Genomic DNA, 10000 nt, shown 5'->3' with positions numbered 1-10000 from the left:
TCGAATAGGGATGTCTAACTTGATGTTCCTTTTGTGTGGTGCTGATGTTTAGGCCGAGGTAGGCATAATTCTTTGTATGTAGGAAGAATTTGAATTTGTGGTGCTGGAGGCTGGAGCTTTTTTTGAAAATCATAATTTTCGTCTTAGATTCGCTGTCAAGGCCCAGGTCTGGGTTGTGTTGTTGTAGCCCTTCTTTGGTTGGGGACAGCAGCACCAGGTTATCAGCAAACAGTAGATATGTAATGTCTGTGTCTACTAGGATGATACCAGGTCAAACAGTAGACATGTAACTTCTGTGTCTACTAGGAGGTACCAGGTCAAACAGTAGACATGTAACTTCTGTGTCTACTAGGAGATACCAGGTCAAACAGTAGACATGTAACTTCTGTGTCTACTAGGAGATACCAGGTGCTGCAGACTGCTCTAATGTCTTGTTGTGCCAGTTCATTGATGTTGAAGAGGGTTGGACTCAAGCTGCATCCCTGTCTAACCCCCCGGCTTTGGGAAAAGAAGTCTGTGTGGTTTTTGCCAATCTTAACAGCACACTTGTTGTTAGTGTACATTGACTTTATGATGTCGTAGGTTTTTCCTCCAACACCATTTTCCAACAGTTAGGGATGCACGATATGCATTTTTCCCAACCGATACCGATACCGATGTTTACCCGCTTCTCGTGGCCGATAACCGATATGATAACCGATATTTTTTATTTAATTTTAATTAATAATTTTGCCATTTAGCAGACGCCTTTATCCAAAGCGACTTACAATTGCGAATTACAGGGACATTCCCCCTGGAGTAACTGAGGGCTAAGTGCCTTACTCAAGGGCACACTAGTAGTGGTGTGGTTTCAGGCGGGATTTGAACTCACAACCTTCCGATCACAAGTCCAACTCACTATCCACTAGACCACCACTACCCCTATTTATTTTTCCTAGCACCAGGGGAGCCCCCCCTCCCAAATTTCGTTGTTTGGTACCTGTACTATATCAATGACAATAAAGACCATTCATTCATTCATTCATTCAAACATGGACATGATATGATAACCGATATGAGAACAGATATAATTTCACAGTTGATAACCTGTAGTTCATGCACACCTGAAGGTAAGGCTATGTAGTGAGCAAAGATTGATGATTTAATATTCCATAGTGATCTCACCAAATCTAACTTACATCACTATTGTTAACACAACAAAGAGAACACTTCTGACTCTTCAAATGTTCATTTATTATTTCCTCTAACAAACAGTATCTGTTATAGACAGTGCACAATGCTTTTTTTAGCCAAGATCTGGCCTCCTTTTATGAAAACAAAAAAGGCTCACCTAAGCCTTCTCCAAACATGGTTTCAAAAGCCCCGCGGATGGCTGTCGCAGTATGCGAACCGGAGAACTCCTGCGCATGCAGCAGTGTCTTCTTCATATTTAAGTCCTCATCCAGCCACTGGGCCGTCAAACTAAGCATACTGACTGGACTAACGTCAGAAGTCCATATGTCCGTGGTAAAACTTATCTGGCTTACGCTAGTATCGATCAGACAATGGATGTGCGTGGCGACTGTATCATACAGAGCAGGCAGGCACACGTCTGCAAAATAGTGGCGACTTGGGAGTGTATACCGGGGCTCTAAATGTGAAATTAGCTGGCGAAATCCTTTATCTTCTACTACAGAGAAAGACTGGTCGTCGAGGGCCATGAACTCCATTATTTTTTCATTGATTGCTTGAGCCTTTGAGCTGTCTGCTGTCTTCCTGCAGTTTTCAAATGCGTGTTCAATAGGCACCGCGGCTAGGCTACTGCTTCTGAAGGCTAGGCTACCACCTCGGCTAGGCTACTGCTTCTGAAGGCTAGGCTACCACCGCGGCTAGGCTACTGCTTCTGAAGGCTAGGCTACCACCGCGGCTAGGCTACCTAGTGCTTGATATTCCTTCCATACAGCGTGCTTGCAATGGTGAATCTTAAGGTGACTTATGAGATTCGTTGTGTTGTAACTCGTAGACCTTTGCCCTCCTCTCCGAACTTTTGTCAAACATGTATTGCAAATTGCAAACGCACTATCTGCCTCAGAAACTCTGCAGAATGTCCACACCGGGGAAGGCATGTTTCGCTCTCGTCTCGTCTATACACTGCGTGCCTGTACGCAGGCGCAGCAGCATGAGCGCGGAAACCGGAAGCAGAAATATTTCCGGCTTCATATTATCGGTTAAATATCGGCAAAATTTTTATAAAACCGATAAATACCGATAAACATTAATTTCCCATTATCGGGCCGATAAATATCGGTGCCGATAATATCGTGCATCCCTACCAACAGTGTGAATAGCAGACCTTTGTGCCAAATTGAATCAAAGGCTTTTTTGACATCCACGAAACAGGCGAATATTTTGCTTTTGTTTTTTATTTATTTGGTTGTCAATTAGGGTGCTGAGGGTGAAGATATGGTCTGTTGTACGATACTTTGGTAAAAAGCCAATTTGGGATTAGCTTAGGACATTGTTTACAGTGAGGTAATGTAGGAGTCTGTGGTTGCTGGTTGATGATCATACAGAGGATTTTCCCAAGGTTGCTGTTGACACAGATCCCACGGTAGTTATTTGGATCAGATTTATCTCCACTTTTGTGGAGCGGCGTTATCAGTCCTTGGTTCCAAATATTGGGGAAGATCCCAGAGCTAAGGACAATGTTGAAGAGTTTTAATATAGCCAATTGGAATTTGACGTCTGTGAATTTTAGCATTTCATTTAGGATGCCATCAACACCACAGGCCTTCTTGGTTTCGAGTGATTTTATTTTGTCCTGTACTTCCTTTAGTGTAATTGGAGAGTCTAGCGGGTTCTGGTAGTCTTTTATGGCTGACTCTAAACTTTGTACGGTAGTTTATCTTGTATGTGTCTTTGCTGTTTATTTTTCTCTATTGGACCAAAGAGATTGGAGAAGTGATTTAACCATATCTCCATTTTGGACGGGTAGATCCTCATGTTTTTGTTTATTTAGAGTGTAAAATTTTTCCCAGAATTTGTTTGTTTTTATGGATTCCTCTAGAGTGTAGCTGGTTTATTTTTTATTTATTTTTATTTTGTTTATCTGATTTTATCCCTTTTTCACCCAATTTGGTATCCAATTGAACCCAACCTATTATCCAATTATCCCCTGCCTATTGCGTAGGATCCGCCGCACGACCCCGTGGCCGGCAGCCCCAGAGGAGATAGCCAGGCAGACTAGCAATATGCCGCTCCCTGTGAGCCCCGGCCATATCCGGATCTGGCGAGACCGGGATTCGATCCCAGTCCCCGGTGGGCAGCTTGCACTAGAGGCTAATGCTTAGACCGCTGCGCCACCATGGGGCTGTGTAGCTGGTTTCTAACATGATGGTCCCTTTTTTTCTTTACTGTATTTTTATACAGTTTTAATGTTTCACGGTTTCACCATAGTGAAGATGTGTGCTCTGGTTGTCTAGGTCTCTATGTTTCTGGTTTGATAGGTTCCTTAGTTCCTTTCTGAGGTTTTGACACTCGTTGTCGAACCATTTGTCATTGTTGTTATTTTTGGGGGCTTTTCTATTTGAGGCCTTTAGGTCAGATAAGGAGGCTGAAAGGTCAAATATATTATTAAGGTTTTCTACTGCCCCGTTTACACCTTCACTGTTGTATTGAAAGGTTTTTTTCAGGAACTGGTCTAATAGTGATTGAACTTGTTGTTGTCTAATAGCGTTGTGATATGTTTCAACACTACCTTCCTTCCATTTATAGTATGTTTTAATAGTGTGTAGTTTGGTAGGTTTTACTACTTCATGATTGGGTGTTGAACTGTTCAGGCAGACTGTGGTTCTGCTGGTCTGACAGGAGTGTTAATGGGCTGATTGTGAACGCTCTGAGAGACACCAGGCTAAGGTCAGTGATGAAGTAATCTACTGTACTGTTACCCAGTGAGGAGCTGTAGGTGTACCTACCATAGGAGTCTCCTGTACTGTTACCCAGAGAGGAGCTGTAGGTGTTCCTACCATAGGAGTCTCCTGTACTGTTACCCAGAGAGGAGCTGGAGGTGTTCCTACCATAGGAGTCTCCTGTACTGTTACCCAGAGAGGAGCTGGAGGTGTTCCTACCATAGGAGTCTCCTGTACTGTTACCCAGAGAGGAGCTGGAGGTGTTCCTACCATAGGAGTCTCCTCCAAGCCTACCGGTGACTATGTACAGTCCCAGTGAACGACAGAGCTGTAGGAGTTGTGACCCATGTTTGTTTGTTGCCTTGTCGTAGCTGTGTCTGGGGGGGCATATTGGGGAGGGGATGTTTCTCTGTCTCTCTCTCTCTGTGTCTCTCCCTCTCTGTGTCTCTCTCTCTCTCTCTCTCTGTTCCTCTCTCCCTCTATCTCTCTTTATCTCTCTTTCCCTCTCTCCCTCTATCTCTCTATTTCTCTTCCCCTCTCTCCCTCTATCTCTCTTTCCCTCTCTCCCTCTATCTCTCTATTTCTCTTCCCCCCTCTCTCTCTCTCTCTCTCCCTCTCTCTCTCTCACTCTCTCTTTTCCTCTCTCTCTCTCTCTTCCTTCCTTTCTCTCTATCTCTCTCTCTCCCTCTCTCTTTTTAGTTTTTGTCCAGTTTAAAGCCAATGTTTGAACTCTTACAAAGCAAACTCTGGATACGTGTGTGTGTGTAGTGTGTTTGTAGTGTGTTTGTAGTGTGTGTGTAGTGTGTTTGTAGTGTGTTTGTAGTGTGTGTGTGTGTGTGTGTGTGTGTGTGTGTGTGTGTGAGTGTGTGTGTGTGTGTGTGTGTGTGTGTTACTCTGGGCCTGTGTGTGTGTATTACTCTGGGCCTGTGTGTGTGTGTGTGTGTGTGTGTGTGTGTGTGTGTGTGTGTGTGTGTGTGTGTGTGTGTGTGTGTGTGTGTTACTCTGGGCCTCTGTGAGTGTGTGTGTATTACTCTGGGCCTGTGTGAGTGTGTGAGTGTGTGTGTACGTCACATCACATGAGCATTGCAGCATAATTAATTTACCCTTGGCCCTCTTGTTTTTTAGTCTTTTTTCCAAGCACCAGGGGAGCCCCCCCTCCTAAATTTCGTTGTATGGTACCTGTACTGTATTAATGACAATAAAGACCATTCATTCATTCATTCATAATTCAAGATAAAAAAGTGACAATAGCAGCCTAACCCTAATATAACCCATATATGACATAATGATGAAATAATAGTCTTAATCCCAGATGAAGGTGAGACAGGATAGTGGTCCACTAGTGATAATAGGTAGTATGTGTCCATGGGGTGTGTTAAGGTTAGGTAGTATGTGTACATGGGGTGTGTTAAGGTTAGGTAGTATGTGTACCACCCTCTGTAGCTCCACCCTCTGTAGCTCCACCCTCTGTAGCTCCACCCTCTGTAGCTCCACCCTCTGTAGCTCCACCCTCTGTAGCACCACCCTCTGTAGCTCCACCCTCTGTAGCGCCACTCTCTGTAGCTCCACCCTCTGTATTTCCACCCTCTGTAGCTCCACCCTCTGTAGCTCCACCCTCTGTAGCACCGCCCTCTGTAGCTCCACCCTCTGTAGCTCCACGCTCTGTAGCACCACCCTCTGTAGCTCCACCCTCTGTAGCACCGCCCTCTGTAGCTCCACCCTCTGTAGCTTCACCCTCTGTAGCTCTGTAGCACCACCCTCTGTAGCTCTGTAGCACCACCCTCTGTAGCTCTTGATGGTGATGGGGTCCTGTTGACCCGTTGATGGTGATGGGGTCATGTTGACCCGGTGATGGTGATGGGGTCATGTTGACCCGGTGATAGTGATTGGGTCATGTTGACCCGGTGATGGTGATGGGGTCATGTTGACCCGGTGATGGTGATGGGGTCATGTTGACCCGGTGATGGTGATGGGGTCATGTTGACCCGGTGATGGTGATGGGGTCCTGTTCCCAGCCTTTCCTCTTGAAGTCACCAGCAGCTCCTTGGTCTTGTCATTGTTGAGAGAGAGGCAGTTCTCTTGCTGTACTGAGCCAGGCGGCTGTGTCTCAGGAGGTAGAGGCTGTGTCTCAGGAGGTAGAGGCTGGTGGAGGTCGAGGCTGTGTCTCAGGAGGTAGAGGCTGGTGGAGGTAGAGGCTGTGTCTCTGGAGGTAGAGGCTGTGTCTCAGGAGGTAGAGGCTGTGTCTCAGGAGGTAGAGGCTGTGTCTCAGGAGGTAGAGCCGGCGTCTAATGATCGCAAGGTTGGCAGATCGGCGGTTCGAACCCCGGCTGGCCACATGTCGAAGTGTCCTTGGGCAAGACACTGAACCCCAAATTGCTCCCAGTGAGCGGGCCGGCGCCTTGCATGGTAGCTTGCCGCCATTGGTGTGTGAATGTGTGAATGAGAGGCTGTTGTAAAGCGCTTTGGAATAAGGAGCTATCTAAGTATATACACTACCGTTCGAAAGTTTGGGGTCACCCAGACAATTTCATGTTTTCCATGAAAACTCACACTTTTATTTATCAAATGAGTTGCAAAATGAATAGAAAATATAGTCAAGACATTGACAATGTTAGAAATAATGATTTTTATTTGAAATAATAATTTTGTCCTTCAAACTTTGCTTTCGTCAAAGAATGCTCCCTTTGCAGCAATTACAGCATTGCAGACCTTTGGCATTCTCGCTGTTCATTTGACGCATGTTGAACTCCCTGTTCATTGAGTTTACTCCCGGTTCACTTCTCGGGGTGGCACCACGGTGGTTCAGTTCACTCACTCGACAGAAATATCGTAACATAATTACAACACAAATGATTTGGGGGGCCAACATCTTTAGCTAGCTCAAGTAACTAGCTTACTATATTGTTGTCTTAACAGTTGGTAAAATAACATGATTAAAATAAATATATATGACCAATAACATATCGTGGGCAAGCACTAAAACCAACTTGTCCGTCTGAAGCTACAATACTGGGATCATTCGTGATTGGGCTACAAGCAGTCAAATACTAGGTGAACATGTGTGTAAGACACAAATAAACTTGGATTTCATGCATTTCAAGTGGCATATTTGTAATCATGACGATGTAGTCATGTCTAAGAAGAATGCATTTCACCATGTTAATGTTAATTATTGTTAATACATGTTAATTCCCAGTATAGTGAAAATACCACCGCTCATCCGTGATCAGACTTAGCTGGGGTGCTGCAGCTGAAGAGTATCAAATAGAGTGCAAGAAAGCAGCATCTGCACACTCAAATCTGTGCAAAAAACGATGTTTATTGCAAGCTTTCGGTTCCCGGACAATGTAAACAAAAGCTGTAAGACAAGTTTGTATGACGCAGTTTGACAAGGCTGAAAGCGCACAGGGTTGCCAGATGGGATTGACAATTTACAGCCTAAACTTTCTATAACCTCAAAATCAAGTAGCCCATTCGGCGGTAACCCGCCCCATCTGGCAACCCTGGACGCAACCCTTCAACCCTGGACGCGAAATGCATTTTGGGAAATAGGACTAGGCTAGTGTCCATCGTAACCGACTTCAATTTTCCTGGAAATAATTGCTCACATACTACATTTCTCGCATACTCAAATCTCGCATACTGTACAGTGTGAACGCACTACATACTCGAAATCTACGTCATATCTAGTATGAGTAGTATGCAAGTATGCTATTCCGAACACAGCCCATTACAGACAGAATACTAGCTGCCTGCTTCTTCCCTAAATAGTTCTTGCATAATTTGGAGGTATGCTTTGGGTCATTGTCCTGTTGTAGGAGGAAATTGGCTCCTTATAGCCTTCCTTATTCAAAATCCCTTTTACCTTGTACAAATCTCCCATGTTACCAGCACCAAAGCATCCCCAGACCATCACATTACCTCCACCATGCTTGACAGATGGCGTCAGGCACTCTTCCAGCATCTTTTCACTTGTTCTGCATCTCACAAATGTTCTTCTGTGTGATCCAAACACCTCAAACTTCGATTTGTCTGTCCATAACACTTTTTTCCAATCTTCCTCTGTCCAATGTCTGTGTTCTTTTGCCCATATTCATCTTTTCCTTTTATTGGCCAGTCTCAGATGAGCTTTTTCTTTGCCACTCTGCCTAGAAGGCCAGCATCCCGGAGTCGCCTCTTCACTGTAGACGTTGACACTGGAGTTTTGCGGATACCATTTAATGAAGCTGCCAGTTCAGGACCTGTGAGGCGTCTATTTCTCAAACTAGAGACTCTAATGTACTTGTCTTCTTGCTCAGTTGTGCACCGGGGCCTCCCACTTCTCTTTCTACTCTGGTTAGAGCCTCTTTGTGCTGTTCTCTGAAGGGAGTAGTACACACCGTTGTAGGAAATGTTCAGTTTCTTGGCAATTTCTCACATGGAATAGCCTTCATTTCTAAGAACAAGAATAGACTGTCGAGTTTCATATGAAAGTTCTCTTTTTCTGGCCATTTTGAGAGTATCATCGAACCCACAAATGTGATGCTCCAGATACTCAACTAGCTCAAAGGAAGGCCATTTGTATAGCTTCTCTAACCAGCAAAACCATTTTCAGCTGTGCTAACGTAATTGCACAAGGTTTTTCAAGGTTTTTCTAATCATCCATTAGCTTTCTAACGCGATTAGCAAACACAATGTACCATTAGAACACTGGAGTGACGGTTGCTGGAAATGGCCTCTATACACCTATGTAGATATTCCATTAAAAACCAGATGTTTGCAGTTAGAATAGTCATTTTCCACATTAACAATGTATAGAGTGTATTTCTGATTAATTTAATCTTCATTGAAAAAAACAGTGCTTTTCTTTCAAAAATAAGGACATTTCTAAGTGACCCCAAACTTTTGAACGGTAGTGTATATATCTATATAAGTGTATATATATATATAAGTATATATCTATCTATATAAGTATATGTATATAAGTATATGTATATAAGTATATGTATACATCTATATAAGTATATATATATATATATATCTATATAAGTATGTTTATATTGTAATAGCCCAGGCTCAAGGGACTGTACACAAAATAAGGGGAGACGACCACACATGCTTTAACTCAGAACAAAAGTATTTATTTAATAACTAACTGAAAGTATTTCAAAGTAACAGTAGATAGGTTAGTCAGTATCATCAGTAGTGAATGCAGTGTATGGATGAGTGGAAGGTGTAGTGTAATTGTTGTAAGGTGTGTTAAAGTAAAAGTAAGGATAAAGAGAGCCTAAGCTCAAACCAACCAAACCTGGTGGAAGGAGGAGAAGAGGGAGAATCAAGGGAGCAGCCAGCTTAAGTAGGCCACTCACCAGGTGCCTCAGATCACCTAATCAACCACTCCATATATGGCTATGAGTGAGAGGGCTGCCACTATCTAAGTATATCTATATATCTATATAAGTATATATATAAGTGTATGTACTGTATATCTATATAAGTATATATATCTATATAAGTATATGTATATATCTATATAAGTGTATATATATCTATATAAGTATATCTAGAATGTCAGTCCATTAGGCGGTCCTGCTCTCTCCTGTAGGTCGTCTCACCACCATCGGTGATCAGGCTGATCACTGTCGTGTCGTCAGCGAATTTAATCACTGAGGTGGAGCCGTGTGTGGCCACGCAGTCGTGGGTGTTGAGGAGTAGAGGAGGGGGCTCAGGACTGAGGACACAGCCCTGGGGGGCTCCTGTGTTGAGGAGTAGAGGAGGGGTCTCAGGACACAGCCCTGGGGGGCTCCTGTGTTGAGGAGTAGAGGAGGGGTCTCAGGACACAGCCCTGGGGGGCTCCTGTGTTGAGGAGTAGAGGAGGGGGCTCAGGACACAGCCCTGGGGGGCTCCTGTGTTGAGGAGTAGAGGAGGGGTCTCAGGACACAGCCCTGGGGGGCTCCTGTGTTGAGGAGTAGAGGAGGGGTCTCAGGACACAGCCCTGGGGGGCTCCTGTGTTGAGGAGTAGAGGAGGGGTCTCAGGACACAGCCCTGGGGGGCTCCTGTGTTGAGGAGTAGAGGAGGGGTCTCAGGACACAGCCCTGGGGGGCTCCTGTGTTGAGGGTCAGAGGGGCGGAGGT

At 44.5% G+C, this 10000-nt stretch overlaps 1 protein-coding gene across 1 annotated transcript in view; it reads left to right on the top strand.

The window, feature by feature from the left end:
- Window positions 1-10000, top strand: part of dyrk1b (dual-specificity tyrosine-(Y)-phosphorylation regulated kinase 1B) — a gene marked incomplete at its 3' end in the record, with an annotated part of 36372 nt that overhangs the window by 13848 nt on the left and 12524 nt on the right.

Source organism: Nansenia antarctica (genome assembly GCF_963989245.1).
Source record: "Nansenia antarctica genome assembly, chromosome: 10".
NCBI lineage: Eukaryota > Metazoa > Chordata > Actinopteri > Argentiniformes > Microstomatidae > Nansenia > Nansenia antarctica.
Note: the sequence above shows the minus strand (reverse complement) of the source record. Positions and strands in the feature narration are given on the sequence as shown.